The following is a 20,958-nucleotide window of genomic DNA, read 5'->3' as shown; positions in this document are numbered from 1 at the left end:
GCTCTGTAGTTTCCACCACTAATTTCCCTCCACCCATCTTGTCCAAACCTCCTGGGGAGAAGGGTAAAGAGGCCACTAATGCTGACTTCTCCCAGACTGGGTGAGGGGACAAAGGTCCCCTGCTTTCCATCCACTCCTCCCAACATCTGGAGGAGAGCAGCTGCAGCTGCTCCAGCAGCAGAGGAGAGAGAGTGAGAAGTAAAGCAGCCCAGCAGAGCTGAGAGACAGGAGCCAGGAATGGAGCAGGACTAGCACCCACGCTGCAAATAGGTATGGATCGGGGCAGGGCAGGGTGTTCCAGCAGTCAGGGGGCAGGATTAGTGATGGGCTGTGTGGAGAACAGAATTAATTGGGAGTCAGAAATGGGATTAATTAGGCAACCTTCCTATAGAGGGAATAGAATTTATTGGGGACTCTGTGCTGGGGGGAGCCATGTTATTTGGAGGAACAGGTGGAACATATATAATTAACTACGGGGGGCTATGTGTAGGATAAGAGAATTAATCAGGACTGCATGGAGCATGCAGCTTGGGTGCTGTGCATTGGAGAGATTGACAGAATTACTATTTGTGCGACAGATGTAATGCGTGGTGCACTAGGGATAAGTATTGATTTTATAGGTGTGGGGGAGAGGATGAGGGCATGGGGAAAGGTAAGAAAGGAGCTCTCTCCCTCCTAGAGTCCATTCTCTCCTCCCTGGGGAGTTTTGCCAGTTTTCTCTGCTTTTTTATATGGGAGGAAGACTGAAAGAAGGTCAGGGCTATGGAGAGAGAGAAAAAGCACCCCCTAACAACGGAGCCAACACCACCCACGACATCAGACTTAAGGGTGCTTGGTGGGGGTGTCCAGCTCTTCTCCATTGTCGTTGTCGTCGAGGACTCCAAGGATATGGCCAGTACTAGGAGAGGAGCTGGCCTGGCATGTACTCCCCATAACATCAGACCCCCTGCCTACATCAAGGGAGAGGAACTGTGACCATCACCAAGTACTCTAACCCACCTGTTTTTGACATATGCAAATTCAAATCTATTGGCTTCTGATTGACCGCTGTTGGCAGGTGACCAGCATGCTTTAGGGCCAAACTAAGTGTCACTTTTTGCTCACTAAGGTTTAAGTAATGCATTCAAACACTGATCAAAGTAAGATTTAAGTAATGCATTAAAACACCAAGAAGGGGGACTGAATCCTGAGCCCACCCAAGCCTCACTGCTCCAGGTCGGGGGGCCAAAGCCAAACGTGGGTAGTGGGGCTTGGGCTTCAGCACCGGGCAGTAGGGCTCAGGCTTTGGCCCTGGGCCCCAGCAAGTCTAATGCCAGCCCTGGCGACCCCATGAAGATGGGATCCTGGGACTCACTTTGGGGTCCCAACCCACAGTTTGAGAACCGCTGCCCTAGATGCATGCTTATAGTTCACCCAACCATCTTACACTAATGCCAGTTTTCATTCTTTTAGTCCAGAAATAATAAAACAACATTGAAAATAAATAGTAAACAAGAAAACCTGAACATAATGGCTGGGATTTATTTTCAAAGGAATTTAAGGGACTTAGATGTCAAAATCCCATTCAAATTGTGTGCCTAACTCCCACTGGTGCCTTTGACAACCCCAGGCTAGATTTACATATACCATATAATCTAGAAACAGAGAGGGGAAAATGCCAGTTATTCTGGATGCCGTGGGTAGTGGCGGCTCCTTTTCTCCTGAGTGAGTTTGGGGGTGCTCTCTTCATCCATAGGCCTAACCTTCTTTCAGTCTTCCACCACAAACCCACTCTCCCCTACCCATCCCACCTCCTCCCAGAAAGTATCTTCTCACAGTGTCTGTCTCTCTAATATATGGGTGTAATCCTCTTGGGGTTTAGAGAGCATGGCCCCTTGTCTTCAGAGGAAGTGCTGGTTGTTCTGGGGAGAGGAGAATGAAAGAGAGATGGGGGTGGGGAGTGTCTGTAGCTCCAGACAAGAAGGCCTACAGCGAGCAGGCCCTCACATAGTGAAGCAGCCAAGAACCAGCCCGAAGCCCAGGAGGGACAGTGCATCTGGGGACATCCCAAGATGAGAACCAGGAGGAGCACCATGCAAGGGAAGAATCACCTGAGAAGGGGCAAACCAGAGCCAGTCCCAGTATCACTGTTGCCCAGAGCTGTATGGGGCTGGGAGTACTGGGGCTTGTGACCTGGCATTGGGAGTAAGGAGTGTTGCTGTAGCTAGTTAAGCGGGGAGGATGTCACTCTGTCTGAATTTGCAGAGAACAGCAGAAGAGGGGTGGATCATATTTGAAATTTCTTGTCTACCCACAAAAAAGACAAGCAGCATCTAAGACACTTTCTCAGTTCCGTACACTAAAGCCATAGGAAAGACTCCCTCTGAACACTCACACTTTCCAAACTCTATCCAAAACTGATTTGTTTTAATAAAAAAATTCACCAAGAACTGATACCAAGCCCTGCCCTTCCCCAATCCTTTCCACATACATATTTTTCCTTCCAGATTCTTTGTTTTAAAGTCCAGAGAGCTAGAGTTAGGCAGCACATCTTTAGAGTAATTCTAGTCTCATAATGATGCTAAGAGTTTTAAAAGGAATAGAATGTGCCTGGGCAGATTAGATTGGCCAAATGGCTTTAAACATCGAATTAACTCACCCTTGACACCAGACAGGTTGATTTATTATACTGTTAGTCCTCCTGACAACATGCACTGTGGTCTTGGCACTGTCTGGTCATTTTTCAAGCTCTCTGCTCACTACTGGCACCTACCCCCTCTAACACATTACATCAGACAGTTCAGCTACAGAATGCTAAAAGTGTTCTGTGTTTTTTTTTTTTTAAGCAGCCTAAATGTAAATTATAATTTAATGAAAGAGGAAGGGGTCAGTGTTTGTATCTGCTGGACAAATAAATAGATATGGGCTAGGATGCGTCAAAAGGACACAGTTTATAGTATTTTATTTATTTATAGTGGTGCCTACTCAGGAAGGCTGCTCCAATAAGTTCACAATCTAGTAAGGGCCAGTATGTAGCTGCCCCATGCAAGGGGTATCCCCAGGAAATAATTGTGGTGGAAAGAACCACAATATCCTCTATGCTCCAGGGGGCTAAAATTTGCCACTTGCCTACAGGAGTAAGGAGGTGCACATCACCACTGGCCACAACCAGGGGCATTCAGCCTGCAGAGTCCAGAGGCAAGCAGAATGCCTTCACAGGAAAACTGAAGGAGCACATTGAGATTTGGTGCTTATATCTCCATAGTAGGTTAAATATGCAAGTCCCCTTCCCAGCACTGGCCATGGCCTCCAATCATTATGCAAGGGGTGCCAGACCTTAAACCATTTGGGTTGCAGTTTATTTCCAAAAGAAATAACTCTTCATCCATCTTCCCTTATTTTATCTAAGATACATAGAAACACAGCTCTGCTAAGTTAGATATCAAAGTAGATTCCTGGATTCCAGGGCCAGAAGGGACTACCGAGATCATCTAGTCTGACCTCCTGTATAACAGAGGTCATAGAACTTCTCCAAAATAATTCCTGAAGAATATTGCAGAAAAACATCCAATCTTGATTTTAAAATGGCCAGAGATGGAGAATCCACCACGACCCTTGGTAGACTGTTCCGATGGTTAAATACCCGCTCTGTAAAAAAATTTACACCTCTTATTTCCAGTCTGAATTTGTCTAGCTTCAACTTCCAGTCATTGAATCATGTTATATCTTTGACTGAGAGTTTGAAGAGCCCATTATCAAATATTTGTTCCTCATGTGGGTATTTACAACTGTGATCAAGTCACCTCTTTAACCTTCGCTTTATTAAGCTAAGTAAATTGAATTCCTTGAGTTTATTACTCTAAGGCATGTTTTCTAATCCTTTATTCATTCTCGTGACTTTTCTCTAAGCCTTCTCCAATTTATAACATCCTTCTTGAATTGTGACACCAAACTTGGACACATTATTCCAGCAGTGGTCATACCAGTACCAAATATATATATAGAAGTAAAATAACCTCTTTACTCCTACTTGAGATTCTTCTGCTTATGCATCCAAGGACTACTTCCAACTATTATGAAAATAAAAGATTTTCTTTAATATTCACAAACTATTTCCATACATGGTCTGCAAGGTCTTCAATTCTATGAAGGCCAGTGTCCTTTGATAATGGGTTTGTTTTCAACTTGTTGGCTCCAAACTTCCCTATCTTTATTTCATACATTTCCCACAGCTTCATGAAACAATTAGAGGTTCATCAATATCTGAGCAATTTTGTTTTCAGCCATCTGTAACGCAAGGCACATGACACCCGAAGTGTATTTTTACTTAATATGACTTTTTTAAAAATAACTTTCCATCTGTAACGGTCCGAGACTCACCGCTGCGGTGCCTCCTGCTGTCGTCCTGGGAATTAGCTCTTTCACAGCCTCGGAGCGCCCTCTGCAGGCCCCTGTCTCGCCTTGCTTGGCCCCCATGTCTCTCCGGACCCCGGTGCCCCTTTCCACTGAGGTTCTGCCCCTTGCAGTATCCCCGCAGTCTCGGTGGGTCTCCCCTCCCCAGGGAACCCCACCCCTCTATCCCCACCTGGCCTCAGTCTTGGCTACTGCCAGTCCCCATCTAGCCCCCGCTCACTGGAGCAGACTGCAGTATGATTGCCACTCATCACTGGCAAGAAGGGTTTGGGCCTGCTGCCTCTGCCTACCTGTGGGCTGCCCTCTGCAACCCCAGTACCTTTTGGCTTTGCACTAAGCCGGCAGCTTAGGTTAGTCGTCTCTTCAGATTCCATGGTCTCATGCCATCATTTGCCTAAATGTGGTAACACAACACACACTGTGATTGTTGGACTCATATTTAGAACATGGAAATTCATATGTCTGGCTGCATTGCCTGTTCAGCATTTCCTTCTCTATTTTATTTCTGTGGCTCTCACTCCTTGCACTACTGCCTTCACTGTCACCTTCATGTTCATACTTCTCTCGGCTGCCCTCCCACTGTGATTAGTGCTGCAGGCCTTCATGGACTTCAGAGCAGAAAAGGAGGAGGAGGTGGTGACTCCAGGTGGCCACTCCTGCCACTTTTGATCTTAGTGCAGGACATGGGGAAGCAGGAGGAAACTCATAGAGGCAGCTTCTGCCACTTATACAGGACCTGAAAAAAGGGAGAGTAAGCTATGAATATGTATTTCAGAGATATTTTAGCTTTGCATCATGTCTCATTTACCAAATCTCCACACTTCACCAGGAGGATATGCCTTGTGACTTGAAAGCTCTTGTCCTACAGAACATCATTACCTAATTATGTTTCTCTTCTAATAGCATATGCAAAATTACTGTGTAATTTTTTCTGTTTGGTTTTCTATTCCACAACAGCCAACTAAGATGCTTTCACTGGAGGAAAAAAACCTACTTCTTTCCCTTGAAACGCAGGATGTCATGATTATATTTGGATATTCTTAGCATGAACCAAACCAGACAAATCCTGGCTGTTGCACAGTAGGGAAGCTCATACATTTATCATTGGTACAACATGAGCATCATTCACAAAGAGTCACTGTATGTCAAAAAGAGCAGGAAGAACTGAAATGAAGCTATTTGTTGAATTCAGTCTCAAATTTTGTTTTCATAGACTCATAGACTTTAAAGTCAGAAGGGACTATTATGATCGTCTAGTCCGACCTCCTGCTCAGCGCAGGCTACAGAACTCACCCACCCACTCCTGTAACAAACCCCTAACTTAGTCTGAGCTATTGAAGTCCTCAAATCATGGTTTAAAGACCTCAAGGTGCAGAGAATCCTCCAGCAAGTGACCCGTGCCCCACACTGCAGAGGAAGGTGAAAAACCCCCAGGGCCCCTGCCAATCTGCCCTGGAGGAAAATTCCTTCCCGACCCCAAATATGGAGATCAGCTAAACCCTGAGCATGTGGGCAAGACTCACCAGCCAGCACCCCGGAAAGAATTCTCTGTAGTAACTCAGATCCCACCCCATCTAACATCCCATCACAGGCCATTGGGCATATTTACCGCTAATAGTCAAAGATCAATTAATTGCCAAAATTAGGATATCCCATCATACCATCCCCTCCATAAATTTATCAAGCTTAGTCTTGAAGCCAGATATGTCTTTTGCCTGCACTGCTCCCCTTGGAAGGCTGTTCCAGAACTTCACTCCTCTGATGGTTAGAAACCTTCATCTAATTTCAAGTCTAAACTTCCAGATGGCCAGTTTATATCCATTTGTTCTTGTGTCCACATTGGTACTTAGCTTAAATAATTCCTCTCCCTCCCTGGTATTTATCCCTCTGATATATTTATAGAGAGCAATCATATCTCCCCTCAGCCTTCTTTTGGTTAGGCTAAACAAGCTGAGCTCTTTGAGTCTCCTTTCATAAGACAGGTTTTCCATTCCTCAGATCATCCTAGTATCCCTTCTCTGTACCTGTTCCAGTCTGAATTCATCCTTCTTAAATATGGGAGACCAGAACTGCACACAGTATTCCAGATGAGATCTCACCAGTGCCTTGTATAACTGTACTAACACATCCTTATCTCTACTAGAAATACCTTGCCTGATGCATCCCAAGACCGCATTCGCTTTTTTCATGGTCATATCACATTGGCAACTCATAGTCATCCTGTGATCAACCAATACTCCGAGGTCCTTCTCCTCCTCTATTACTTCCAACTGATGTGTCCACATCTTATAACAAAAATTCTTGTTATTAATCCCTAAATGCATGACCTTGCATTTTTCACTTTTAATTTAATCCTATTACTTTTACTCCAGTTTATAAGGTCATCCAGATCTTCCTGTATGATATCCTGGTCCTTCTCTGTATTGGCAATACCTCCCAGCTTTGTGTCATCCGCAAACATTATTAGCACATTCCCACTTTTTGTGCCAAGGTCAGTAATAAAAAGATTGGTCCCAAAACCGATCCCTGAGGAACTCCACTAGTAACCTCCCTCCAGCTTGACAGTTCACCTTTTAGTATGACCTGTTTGCAAATCCAATATTTGTTGCTTACATGAATGTACAAACGGCATTTTGTTCTGAATGTTCATGAATAAAATGAACTATCTGTATAATCTGAAATTCATTTCAGGATCATGGGAGTTCTGATTTAGGACAGAAGAGGTAATACCAGAAAAAGTTATACAGTGACAATGAAATATAACAAATAGGGTGAAAAAAAAGTTGAGACAACCAATAGGTTACATTTTTGCTGACATTTTTCATATGATTCCATCAAAAAAAATTACAGGAATATGAAAAATTGTATAAACACCAACTTTTTTATAAAAAGTTTTAAAATAAAAAAAGACTGTATAGTTTAATGAAAGAAAAAAGTAACCAATATCTCCGCCAGCTCTAATGGAAAAATCTCCAACTACACTACCTAACGTTTTTTTAAAACAAAATCTAGCAGCGGGCTGGGAGCCAGGAAATTCCAAGTTCCATTCTCCCCGCCTCGCCAAATCACTGTAATGATGTGTAGATAGGTGTTCTAACACTTTACAAGTGTTGTTTAGTAGCTAAATATTGCTGATCCCATTTTACTGACAGGGTTCTCTCCTTGACCTACTCATTTCCATAGGCACCTTCATCTACTCTCAGACTCAGCTAGTCACTTTAGGCTGGTAACTCGCAAATCTGTTTCTCCACCTGATCTCTATTCCCTGTGTTCAGTCCTACATATCAGCTTCGTTCTTCCAAATTTTGTCATGGATAACTTGCTGACAACTGTAACACTTCTCTATAGCCAAAATGCTTCTGAAATAAATGTAGTCAAACTTTACTAATTCTCAAAAAGAAGAACAGGAGTACTTGTGGCACCTTAGAGACTAACAAATTTATTAGAGCATTAGTCTCTAAGGTGCCACAAGTACTCCTGTTCTTCTTTTTGCGCATACAGACTAACACGGCTGCTACTCTGAAACCATTTACTAATTCTGGGTCACTGAGAACGAAAATGATGCTTAAAATTGTTGATTAGCTCTAGTTTTCAAGATATGCTATTGGGTCAGTATATACAACCCTTGACTTGGGAATGGCGGAGTATAAGTGAGTTATAAAGGGAAGGGATCTCAATTTAAACCAGAAATGACTAAAATACATCTTTGACTGGATCTATGAATAAATCTATGACTGGGTTTGGACAGTACTTGCTTTTTAGGCAAAACAATGAATGATGCAATCTGAAGCTGGTGTTGCGTCATACATGATACGAATTGCATCATGTTATTCCTAGAAGTCATGGATGATGCAATCATAACAAAGCTTACATCACTCTGCTGAACAAATTGCCCTATATCAGCCCTAGAAATCATACAGTGTCGTGCTCTCTTATTTGTCAGTGTTTGATTTTGCAAAGGGACACATTTCTGTTTAGCCAAAGTGAGCAGAGATGCCTCGTACTTGTGTGAACAGTGCAGATAACTTCTGCTATGTTTGTGGTGAAGTGACTTTTGCATCACAAAAGCGCAGTATAACCACTATGGTTAAGAAAGCCTATCACCTTTATTTTGGCTGCAAAATTGGAGATCAGGACAAGAGGTGGGCCCCACACATATGCTGCCACACTTGTGCAACAAATCTTCGCCAGTGGTTGAACAGGAAAAGGAAATCTATGCCTTTTGCAGTGCCAATGATTTGGAGAGAGCCAACAGATCATACCAGCAATTGTTACTTCTGCATGGTGCCTCCAGTTGGGAAAGGTGTGTCAAAGAAGAAAAAGTGCACTGTGCATTATCCAAACATTCCATTAGCTATACACCCAGTACCCCACGGAGAAGGACTGCCGGTTCCTGATGCACCAGAATCATTCTCACTTGAGTCAGATGAGGAAGAGGAAGAGGATGAAACTTCTGGTCCTGAACCATCAATGTCACAGGACCCACATTTTCTCCCATCCTCCTCCTCTGAACCACACCTCGTAACACAAGGTGAACTGAATGACCTTGTCAGGGATTTGGAACTACCCAAGAGTAAGGCAGAGCTGTTGGGCTCCAGACTACAGCAGTGGAATCTCCTGGCAGGTGATGTTAGGGTTTCCATGTTCCGTAACCGTCAAAAGGATCTTGTCCCATTCTTCTTCATGGAAGGTGATCTTGTAGCCTGCAGCAACATCGATGGTGTGATGGCAGCCCTCAATATCGTTCACGATCCAGATGAGTGGAGCCTGTTCTTTGATTCGTCGAAGACGAGTCTTAAAGCTGTTTTACTGCATAATGGCAATGTTTTGCCATCAATTCCAGTTGGTCATGCAGTCCATATGAAAGAAACCTATGACAACATGAAACAACTTTTGAGGTGCATAAACTATGACCAACATCAGAGGCAGCTTTGTGGCGATTTGAAGGTTTCTGCTCTCTTGCTTGGTCTGCAGACTGGATACACAAAGTACTGCTGTTTTCTCCGTGAATGGGATAGTCGTGCAAGAGATTCCCACTACATCAAGAAAGATTGGCCACTCCGACAGTCATTGGAGCCTGGGAGGAAAAGTGTTCAGCATCCACCACTTGTTGAATCCAGGAAGATTTTGTTACCACCCTTACACATCAAGCTGGGTCTGATGAAGAACTTTGTCAAGGCCATTGACAAAACACAAGCAGCTTTCAAGTACCTCCGTGGAAAATTTCCATGGTTAAGTGAAGCTAAGATACAGGAAGGTGTCTTTGTTGGTCCTCAGATTTGTGAACTTCTTCGAGATGATGCATTTGACCATGCACTGTGTGGCAAGGAAAAGACGGCATGGAAAGCCTTCCAGTTAGTGGCAATAAATTTTCTCGGAATCAACAAGGCAGACAACTACAGGTTGTTGGTGGAAAACCTCCTCAAGGCATACAAAAGCCTTGGTTGCAACATGTCACTAAAGATACATTTTTTGCACTCTCATCTAGATTTTTTTCCACTGAACTGTGGAGCAGTGAGTGACGAGCACGGCGAGCGATTTCACCAGGACATTGCAACAATGGAGAAACGCTATCAGGGCAAATGGAGCCCATCAATGCTTGCAGACTATTGCTGGACAGTGACAAGAGATGCTCCATTTAATGAATACAAGAGACAAGCCAAGAAGCGCCGAGTAGACACTGAATAGGACTAAACTATGTACAGAATAGTTTTTTGCCTTTTGTTTCATAATAAATTTTATTTATATAACCTTTTGCTGATTTTTAAAGTGTTACATAAACAAGACAGGTGAAATATTATCATGTAAAGCAACCATAAACACACGAAAAGACCTAGGTTTACAATTTATTATTAAAACTCTATCTACACAATATACATAGACATAAAATATAAAAACTTAAATATCTTAGAAACAGTAGCCAATCAGTTGTTTTGTCATATTTGAATTCAGCACGTCAAAATACATAATAAATAGCACATTTTATCTCTGAAGCAGACGACGTCTCAAAAATTGTAGACCAGTGTAATCTAACATGGCTAAAGCCAAACATTTTATTTTCTCTGCTAACTATTCTTTCTCCACCCTCTTCCTTGCTGATGATAACACCATGCTCCTTGTCATATAGGCTCATGATCTCAAGTAGTCCAGCTCTCATATACAAGCAGTGTTCAAATCTTGCCATTTCTTCCCTCAGAGCTCATTAAAAATCTGACCTTTCCTATCCAGACAGTTAAAATGATTGACCACACCCTCATCCTTGAATCTTCTTTACTACAACTTCTTCATCTCTGGTATTCCTGTTACCCACATTACCCCCACCAGCCCATCCAATAAACTAACGTTTTCTTCCCCACCCATTCATCTGAATGCTTCCCTCTATTGGTTCTCCTGGTATACTGTGTCAAGTTAAACTTCTCATCCTCATGTTTCAGAGTAGCATCCGTGTTAGTCTGTATCCGCAAAAAGAACAGGAGTACTTGTGGCATCTTAGAGACTAACAAATTTATTAGAGCATAAGCTTTCGTGGACTACAGCCCACTTCTTGGTATGCATCCGAAGAAGTGGGCTGTAGTCCACAAAAGCTTATGCTCTAATAAATTTGTTAGTCTCTAAGGTGCCACAAGTACTCCTGTTCTTCATCCTCATGTGTATTTCTATCCCTACCTATATGTCAGATCTTACTCCCATTTCTTTCCAACATACACCTTCCACCAGTAATACTAACTTTGATGCCCCACTATTTTCCTTCTCTTGCTACTATCTTTGAATATTTTCCACATTGCCCCATGCACAGAATGCCTTCCCTGTCCCTGTAGCCCATGCTGCCACTATCTCCCTCATTCAGAGCACTCCTGAAGACCCACAACGACTGGAAGAAATAACTTTATAACTATCCTAATTTATTCTTATCTCTAGATTTCATCTGTGTCTGACTTTCAAACTGTAAATTCTTTGGGATAGGATTTGTCTTTATTGTGTGTATATTGTATAGCATAGACCACGCATTGTCAGAGCTAAACAGACAACAACAATACCGATAAAGAAACTAAGGATAAGAAACTTTAGACCAGAGGTTCTCTAACTGTGGTCCGCGGACCACCGGTGGTGCACGAGCTCCATTCAGGTGGTCCGCGGATAGTTCCCGCTAAGGTGCGCACACACACAAGAGAATGAAGGGCCACCCACCTAATTAGTGGAGCTGCGCAGATGTAGCTCCACTAATTAGGTGCCTGGACCCTGGAGAAGATACACATGTAAGGTGAGGTGGTGGCCTTGGGGGAAATAGGGGGTAGGTGGGAGGGGGCAGTGGGGTGAGAAGAAGGGGTGGGAGGAATTTGGGACGTGAAGGGCTGTGGCAGCTAGAGAAAGAGGCGACTTTCCCCAGCTCCAGGACTGCAGCAGCTGAGGAGAGACAGCCCTCCTTCCCAGCCTCAGGTCTGTGGCCCTTGTGGCGGGGGAGAGAGGGAGAGACTCCCTCCTTCCCAACCCCAGCTCAGGGGCTGCTGTAGCGGGGGAGAGAGGGCACATCCATTGCATTAGAAAGGTAAGACTACTGATATTAAAATATGAGTTGTGTGCTTTTATTTGTAGAACAAAAAAACATTAATTATTATTAAGTTTTTTTAATATAGTGCTTTTGTCCAAAGCACTTTACAATAGTTAGCTAACAGTACAAACAACATTTGGAAAGATCATTAAGTGGTTCACTGAGACCCTCAGCAATTTACAAGTGGTCCATGGAAAAAAAAAAAGTTTGAGAATCACTGCTTTAGACCAATTCTCCTTTCATTTACAAATGATGCAAACTTGCATTGACTTCTTGTGAAAATGTTTTCACCTGTTTTGCCTAAGTTGTTCAGTATCTAATTGAAAACTTCTAGTTTGCATTGTTCATCGTCATCTGTTAAACCATGTTTTTCAAGATATAAAGTACAGCCAATTAGTGGATGCTGTGTTTGCCATTTAGAAGAACTACTGCTTTCTCAAACTTGGAAGTTCAGAAAGTGTTAAATTCTCAGAACAGGATTTTCGCCATCTTGGTCTTTAGACTTTCATAGGAGATTTTTAGCACTATTTTGATCTTTGGGGAAAAGCTATTCTAGGAAAAAATGGTTATGACACACTACACACACACACACACACACACACACACACACACAAAACTGTATTATCAAAGCAGGTTCTTTAAAAGAGGCTTTACTAGATAAGGTTAGCACTAACAACTTCTTTCTGAATCTCTGTTTAAATAAAGGTCTAGGTGCTTATTTGTTTCCTCTCAGCATTAAAATTCTCATAGCAAATTCAAGTCTTCTGGAAACGTGAGAGATTTTTTACAGGAATAAACCTTGCAGAATGTCTAAGGCTAATATCTATGGCCCCAATTCTGTAGTGACATGTATTCGTGTGGAGCTCCATTGGCTTCACAGTATCTCTGTACCAGTGCAGTGGTACTTTTGTAAGCATCTAATTGTGGGATCAGGCCTAAAATTCCTTTGGATATGTATGCTTCCTGAATATACAGAGAAATGGAAACATTAACAAGACAACTGCTTATGGGCAGGAGAAAAATCTCCATACAAGGAGAGGTTTGTCAGAACAGTTGTACAGAAACCACCACCAAAAGACAAATGTACGGTATGCTTCTTCCTACCGTCAGCTTCTGATGGACTTGTGTCTTCTAGCCTCACATTCATGCTGGTTCATCACTGGAAAGATTTGTTCAAGAAGCCTCTGTTGTGCACATTACTGTACTTCAAGTTTTTGAGGGTAACAAAAGTCCAGCTCAGTCTGTTACATGAAATTGTTTATAAAAGTGAGCAAAAGGTGGAAATAAATGGGCTGCTGCAAACTGAATAGTTAAGTTAAAAGACTTATGATAAGTGGTCTTCAAGGCTCCTGGTAAAGTCATGGGTTTGCATAAAAATGAGCTGAAAGATTCTAGAAACGAGAGGAAATGTTTGCCGTTGAAATCACCAAAATGTGTTTTGATTGGTTAATGTTAATGTCACCCTGTCTTGGACATAATATATCTGGGGGTCATTGACTGTGTAGACTGAAAGAAGCAAAAACTTTACCACCATGACTGCTGCCACCCTCACTATTGCCTGGGACCTCAGGATCCAGCATGACACCACTGAGCCTTCATCGTTCTGCTCCTGAAAGTCAGAGAGAGAGAAAAATGATTACATCACCACCTCTACCAGCTTCCAATAAATCCTAGACATCACCTGGAAGGTACGGCATTTGGTTCCTGCTGTCACCGCCTTCCTTGTGCATCTTTTTCCTTTCTCACTATTTCTTTTCTTTTCTTTCTCTCTCTCTCTTTCTCTCGTCTTCTGTTTAATATGAGTCTAGCTTAGCCGGCCAAGACTGCATTTTTTACAACACTTATGAGCCTGTCGGGTAGCTAATGGCAATGCCTTAAGCAGCCTGATGCGGGTACAAGTTTGCCAGGTCTAAGGGTACCTGATAAGCCTGCATGTTGTGTCTGTGTTTCTCCAGTAAGTTTACAAATAAGAATCAGCCCTGAGACAGAAGTGGCATTTTCTATCTTTGCTATTCTTTTCTTCCCCTTTTGTGCATGTTTGTCTTGTTTTGTCTTCAAGGAAATGGGACTGGATTTTAACAACAGCTCAAGGCTGGGGCAGAGGGTTGGGTGCAGGGGGTGAAGGCTCTGGTATGGGGTTGGGGATGAGGCAACAAGGGTGTGGGAGGGGGCTCAGGGCTGGGGAAGAGGGTTGGGGTGCAGGCTGCTCCAGGGCCGTGGTGGGGAGAGAGAGGACACTCCCCAGCCCTCTCTTGCTGCGCAGCTCAGGGCTGGGGGAGAAGCGCCTGTCCCCAGCTGTGGCAGCTCTGGCGGACCAGGGCCGGTGGGAGGGGGACCTCTCACCACCGCAGCCCTGACAGCCTGCATGGGGCTTAATAGGCAGCTGCGGGGCCGCACAGTTTAGAGGGAACTTAGACTACACCACACTTAACTGTTAAATGTTGTAACAATGGACGAGGGTTTCAATGACATTTTATTGGACCCATGACACCCCTTTCTAACACTACAGTGTCCTATTTGTGTTTGGATCAAATTGAAAGCCTGCGTCCTAATCTACAAGGTCATTAACAGGCTAGAACTTGACTCTCTGAGAAACAGCCTCTCTATCCATAACTCACCATAACAATTGCACTCCACAAGGATGGTACAAGTGCATAGACTCAAGTTCTAACTATAAAGCACTTTCTACAGGTCATGCTCAGTGAGGGGAATCTGAATTATGGGACTACTTACCAGAAGAGATCAGCATAGGTTCAGACGTTCTCCCCAAAACTTTCTCTTAGTAACAATAGAAAAGTCCAGGAAGGAGACAAGGCTTTGGAAATGTAGAAAGGCTGAGGTCCCTTAGGATACTTTTGGTTGTACCCAAAGTTACATGAATGGGACTTATTAGATATCATGGGGATAGGTCATTCTGAGGTACCTCCAATTTAATGAGCTTACATAGATCTTTTCAAATTATTTAAAAACTGATCTGGAAGTAGATTTATTTGCATCTATTACATCATTAACTGATCTCTCTTCTCTTCCTCTGCCTCCCCCACTGTCCCCCCTACATCCCTGGTAAAGTGACCTTGACCTTATTTCAGTTTTTCCTTACTTTCCATATAAAAAAACCTCTTGTCAAATAAATAGCAGTTGAGTTCTAATAATATAATATACAGTTTTGTGTCCAGCAGTTTTCAATATTTTCATTAGTGACTTGGATAATAGAGTAAAGAGGTTGCAAGCGATTTAGAGGACAGAATTAGAATTCAAAAGGAACTTGAAAAATTGGAGAATTGATCTGAATTCAACAAGATGAAATTCAATAAAGACAAGTGAAAAGTACTTCACTTAGGAAGGAAAAATCAAATGCACAACTACAAAATGGGAAATAATTGTCTAGGCAGTAGTACTGCTGAGAAGGATTTGGGGGTTATAGTAGATCACAAATTAAATATGAGTCAACAGTGTCATGCAAAAGGCTAATATAATTCTGGGGGGTATTAACAGGAGTGTCGTCTGCAAGACACAGGAAGTAATTGTCCTGCTCTACTCAACCTACTGGTGAGGTCTCAGCTACAATACTATGTTCAATTTTGGGAGCCACACTTAAGGAAAGATGTAGATAAATTGGAGAGTGTCCAGAGGAGGGCAACAAAAATAACAAAAGCTTTAGAAAAACATGACCTATTAGGAAAGGTTAAAAAAAATCGGGCATGTTTAGTCTTGAGAAAAGAAGATGGGGGGAGACCTGATAACAGTCCTTAAATATGTTAAGTGTGTTCTAAAAAGGACTGATCAATTGTTCTCCATGTGCACTGAAAGTAGGACAAGAAGTAATGGACTTAATCTGCAACGAGGGAGATTTAGGTTAGATATTAGGAAAAGCTTTCTGTCTATAAGGGTAGTTAAGCACTGGAATAGGCTTCCAACGGAGGTTGTAGAACCCTCATTGTTGATTTTATTTAAAACATGTTGGACAAATACCTGTCAGGGATAGATTCATAGATTCTAGGATTGGAAGGGACCTCGAGAGGTCATCGAGTCCAGTCCCCTGCCCTCATGGCAGGACCTAAAAGATCTTTCATAGATCATAGAATATCAGAGTTGAAAGGGACCTCAGGAGGTCATCTAGTCCAACCCACTGCTCAAAGCAGGACCAATCCCCAGACAGATTTTTACCCAAGTTCCCTAAATTGTCTCCTCAAGGAATGAACTCACAACCCTGGGTTTAGCAGGCCAGTGCTCAAACCACTGAGCTATCCCTCTCCCCCAGTCTAGGTTTACTTGGTCCTGCCCCAGTTCTGGGGACTGGACTAGATAACTTCTCAACGTCCTTTCCAGCTCTACATTTCTATGATTCTAGGATACCCTTTGGGATGGATTGGATCACAGAAACTCTCTTGGGAGCTAACACATGATGTGCCAGCTAGGGGCCCCAGCACCCTGTCTTGCTGAGCCAGATACGCCCGTCTGCTCCAACACAGACCCAGGGTCTGAATTACTTGCCCCACAGCTGCAGGTTTATCTGAAAGCAAAAGTGTTCTTGTCTTTAATACTCAGATGCCCAACTCCCAATGGGATCTAAACCCAAATAGATCCTTTTACCCTGTATAAAGCTTATGCAGGGTAAACTCAAATTGTTCACCCTCTATAGCACTGATAGGGAGATATGCACAGTTGTTTGCCCCCTCAGGTATTAATACATACTCTGAGTTAATTAATAAGTAAAAAGTGATTTTATTAAATACAGAAAGTAGGATTTAAGTGGTTCCAAGTAGTAACAGACAGAACAAAGTAAGTCACCAAGCAAAATAAAATAAAATGCGCAAATCTATGTCTAATCAAACTGAATACAGATAAGATCCTCACCAGTTCCAGAATGCTCCCTTTTACAGACTAATCTCATTTTAGCCTGGGTCCAGCAATCACTCACACCCCTTGCACACTGTCCTTTGTTCCAGTTTCTTTCAAGTATCCTGGGGGGTAGAGAAGTCTCTCTTTAGCCAGCTGAAGACCAAATGGAGGGGTCTCCCAGGGGTTTAAATAGACTTCTCTTGTGGGTGGAGACCCCCTCCTCACTCCAGCTCCAAAATGGAGTTTAGGAGTCACCTGGGCAAGTCACGTGTCCATGCATGACTCACAGTTTTTACAGGTAGCATCCATTGTTTACATGCTACCTTGAACATCCTCAAGTAGACTTCCTATGTGGATTGGAATAGATTCCAAGATCCATTGTCCTTTAAGTGTTTCTTGATTAGGTACTTAATTTCAACATTCCTTTCTCCAGGAACTGACCAAATGCTCTACTAAGGTTATTTAGAAATCAAGCCAATACACAGCCAACATGCATAACATTCATAACTTCGAATACAAAAATGATACATGCATTCGAATACAAAAATGATACATGCATACAAATACGATTAATACATTCAGTAGATCATAACCTTTATGGAGATATGTTACATAACATCCTAAGCATACTTCCATAAAGCCTTATGGGAGGTACCATCACACCCTTACATGAATTAACCATACATTTCAGAACAAGCAGGATAGGAAAGAAATGAGGGCTGAAATAGACCCTAATACTACTTTACAATATAATTACTATTTCAAAACCAAAGGCAATGGCTTAAATCAAAGAGAAAGCAAATTAAATAAGAATGTTGAGGGAAATCTCCTGTGTATGGTATCTGAATCCTGTGAGTCCTGTTCTGCCATTTGAAGGTCACCTCCTCCCTAGGCATTTGTAGTGGGAGAGGGAGAGAGAGATTGAGAGAAGGGAACGGAGATACATATGAACTATGAAATCTAGGGAGATGAAGTGGAAGAAATCAAGGCTATATTATTTTCAGACTTGAGCTCACAAACCTACGTTTCAACACCACAGTAAAGCAGGGTAGGTAAAATTGGAGTACCAGACCTTGAAAACTAACTTCAGATTTATACAGGAAGTTCATAAATGCATTTCTCTTGATCCACTGCATGAAAATTGTTGTAAGAATTATACTGTAATGCTAGGTTAGTGTTCTTCCTTTCACTTTTTGGATGCAATTTTTTTTATATCAATCCCACCATGCATTTGTAACAGAATTGCAAAAGTTGCTAAATGATAAAATTACTTGAAAACTGTATTTATGCTAAAGTCCATTCCACAACCACTTCATGGGGTATAGTTTGATAAGCCTTTTATGGTATTACATGCTGCTGTGAATAGCTGAAGATAAGTATCTGTCCCAACTATCTTCAAAATCCATTAAAAAAGGACGGTGTCTCATATTTCTAACCATCAACTTTCTATTGGTTTTCAGTTAGTACATTTTTTAGAATGAGATTTTAATGTTTGGAGTTCCCACTTGGAATTGGTATGAGGTTCTTCAGCCTCCTTCTGAGTTTCTACTTCTTTCAGGAGACTTTCATATTTTTATTCAGGGAAAATCATGTGGTCTTACCCACTTGGTAACATACACTGAATTTTAGTTTTTAAATGAAAAAAAACAAAACAGGTTTCCTACCTGTAACTGTTGTTCTTTGAGTTGTGAAGCAGATATTCTACTTAGGTGTGAGCACGCCCAATGCACTGAAGCCAGAGAACTTTGTGTAGCACTCATACCTTGTAACTCTAGCCCCTCCCTTGGCCATATAAGGGCAGTGCCACCCTGACTTCCTCAGTTCCTTCTCACCAAATGTCAGAATTGTGGACTCTGAAGCAGACGGGAAGGAGGTTGAGTCATGAAATACATATCTGCATCACAGTTACAGATAGGTAACCATTTTTTTCCCTTTTTTGAGTAGATGCAGTCATGAGCTGATACTGAGTAGATACTGCCAGAACTACTTAGATGACTCACAATCAGTACTAGTAGGAGATGGGCTCAGAGTCTATCTAAAAAAAGACTGTAGGATTGCATTCCCAAAGTTTACACCTGACTTGGACAAAGCAGTAGTGGCATAGTGGTTTGTAAAAGTATGTATAGAGGACCAAGTGGCAGCTCGGCAACTGTCCAATACAGGACTGTCACTTAGAAATGCCATCAACATCACCTGCGCTCTCATGAAAAAGGCATAGATTGAGCTACTTCGTATGTTGTCGGGATACAGGAAGTTATCCACCAGAAGATTGTCTGTGAAGCAACTGTTTGACCCTTTATTCAGTCTGCATATGAAACAAACAAATAAGATGAGGAATGGAAAGGTTTGGTCCTCTCCAGATAAAAAGCTAAACATCACCTGACATCACCTGTGAAGACGTTGTTCCTCAGGGGTTGAATGTGACTTAGAGAAGATCACAACTGGTAAATATATAACTTGGTTCAAGTGAAACTGGGAAACCACTTTGGATAAAAACTTAGGGTGAAGCCTCGGGGTTACTTTGTCTTTAGAAAATTGCGTGTAGGTAGTGCCACCATCAAAGCCTGCAACTCACCCACTCTCCTTGCAGACATTATTGCCACAAGGAAGGCAGTTTTCTGGCACCAAAGGGAGAAAGAAGTTGCCAGAGGCTCAAACAGAGGACCCATAAGAGCTGCTATGACAGTATTAAGGTCTCACAAAGGAACTGGCTCTTCAACTGGTGGGTGGAGACAAATAACGCCTTTCACGAACCTCACTACCATGGAGTTTGAAAACACCAACTTTCCATGGATGGGCGGATGAAATGCCAAAATCACCACCAGTTGGACTCTCAAAGAACTAAATACAAGACCAAAAGACTGAAGGTGTAACAGCTACTCTAAGATGTCCTGGATGCAACCAAGCTTTGATTAGACTCCTCAGGATAATGATCCAATCAAGAACCACTTCTGCTTAACTGAATAGGCCACTCTGGAGGGATTCCTGCTATTAAGCAATATTTGCCAGACCATCTCTGCACATCACTCCTCTTTCTCATCTAACCATGTAGTATCCAGTCTGCAAGATGCAGGGAGCTGAGTTCTGGATGCAAAACCTGACTGTGATGCTGAGTGAGGAGGTCAGGATGCAGAGGAAGGGTTATGGGAGGCCAAACCAATAATGTGACGAGGTCAGAGAACCAAAATTGTCTCAGCCACATTGGAGCAATGAGCCTGGCACGGTCCAATTTCATCTTGAGAATGACCTGCGGCATGATCAGAATTGGAGGATAAGCAAACAGAAGTGCTGATTTCCAGATCAGGTGAAAAGCATCAGTCAAAGAACCCGGACTGAGTCCCCCTCCAGAACAAAATGGACGGCATTTCTCCTTGTCTCTTGCGGGCAACAGATCAATCGTTGAGATTCCCCAAACTGAAAAAATGTATCTCAAGACATTGGGCTTCAGAGGCCACTCATGGTTCAGGGAGAAATTTCTGAGGTGATTCTGGATCCCAGGTAAGTGACGAGCCACTAGTATAATGCTTTCCCTGAATCTGAACTGCTAGAGCCTGATCACATCCTGACAAGGCACATTGTCTATTCACATAGTATGTCACGGTGGTATTGTTGATTAATATGAGAGCCGCTGAGTCCTGGATTTGATCTTGATAGGGTCTGACAGGCATTGTAGATGGCACGAAGCTCTGGGACATTGATATGCAGAGAATCTTCCTGTTCTGACCACAGGCCTTGAAATTTCAGCAATCCAAGATATGCTCCCAAGCCTATTTTGGAAGGATTGGCATGGTCTTGGTCAGTGGTGACTGAGCAAAAGGAACACCTGGCACACATGGTCCTAAATCGTCCACCATTCTAAGGCATCTAGGATTGGCATGGGAGTTGGACCTGCCTGTCCAAAGGATGACAAATTAGATGGTAGCCCGACTTCACCCACATCTGAAGAGGACACAGCTGCAGCCTGGCATATTGGACCTGTGTGCATGCAGCCATATGGCCTAACAGCCTCAGGCACACCCAGGCTGTGGTTAAGGGTTGAGATTGCAGCTCCAGACGTAGGCAGGAATTGCCTGGAATTGCTTAGTCAGTAGAAATGCTCTAGCAGTGAACTCGATTCTTTGAGTTGGAACCAACGTTGTCTTCCCAATGTTTAGGATGAGACCTAGATGATTGAG

Source organism: Chrysemys picta, chromosome 3 (assembly GCF_011386835.1).
Source record: "Chrysemys picta bellii isolate R12L10 chromosome 3, ASM1138683v2, whole genome shotgun sequence".
In the NCBI taxonomy this organism is placed as follows: Eukaryota; Metazoa; Chordata; order Testudines; family Emydidae; genus Chrysemys; species Chrysemys picta.
Note: the sequence above shows the minus strand (reverse complement) of the source record.